Here is a 904-nt window from a genome sequence, read left to right on the forward strand (position 1 = left end):
TTTAGTCATCCATAATTTGTGTTATATATTTTGATATAAATATACATATGTATATGTATGTGTGTACATTATATATACAACACATACATACATTCATATTTGTCATGTGTATTTATACACAATATTATTATTATTACTATTATTATTAATATTATTAATATTGATACCCTGATATATACAATCCGTCCTAATGTGTGTCATATGCTGTGTATTAAGTAATGTATCTACAAATTTTCTGCTTTTTAAATAAACACTATATCATTGAAGTAAAACATTGAATTTAGTTTGAAAAAAAAAATGTCTATAACATATGTGTAATCAATTAAAATTATTTATTAGTTTGCAGGCTTACACGTAACAAAAATAATTTGTAGTTGGTAAAAAATGTAATATCTTTTTTTCATTTAACTTTTACTTAATTATTATTTATTTAAAAAAGTTTTTTTTTCTTATTTATTTATTTTTTTTTTTTAATCTAATCGTTAATAAACATAATAATTCGATAATTTAACATTACGCCTCGACAAAACATACAAAAATCGCTAAAAACAGCGTTACAATTATTATTAAAAGATATGCAAAAATAATCACTCGAAAAATGTCTTAGAAAATCCTTAATTTTTAAATCAGCGCATATTCAATTATATAGGCCAAAATTCTTCTCTACAATCATTCATTTAAATATTAACTATACGTTACTAAATATTAATTACATTAAAATAATAACGAACGATAGCATATTGTGACAATTGTTTAAGTAATTTTTTTAGTTATATTATAAATGATCATTAAGTAGGCATGTTAGTTTTATTAAAATGATATACAATATATATGTGTATATGTATATTATATATATCATATACAATATATATTATATATATGTGTATATATACGATATATATCA

This window comes from Polistes canadensis, unplaced genomic scaffold (assembly GCF_001313835.1).
Source record: "Polistes canadensis isolate GaletaPanama2010 unplaced genomic scaffold, ASM131383v1 scaffold_42, whole genome shotgun sequence".
Taxonomy (NCBI): Eukaryota; Metazoa; Arthropoda; class Insecta; order Hymenoptera; family Vespidae; genus Polistes; species Polistes canadensis.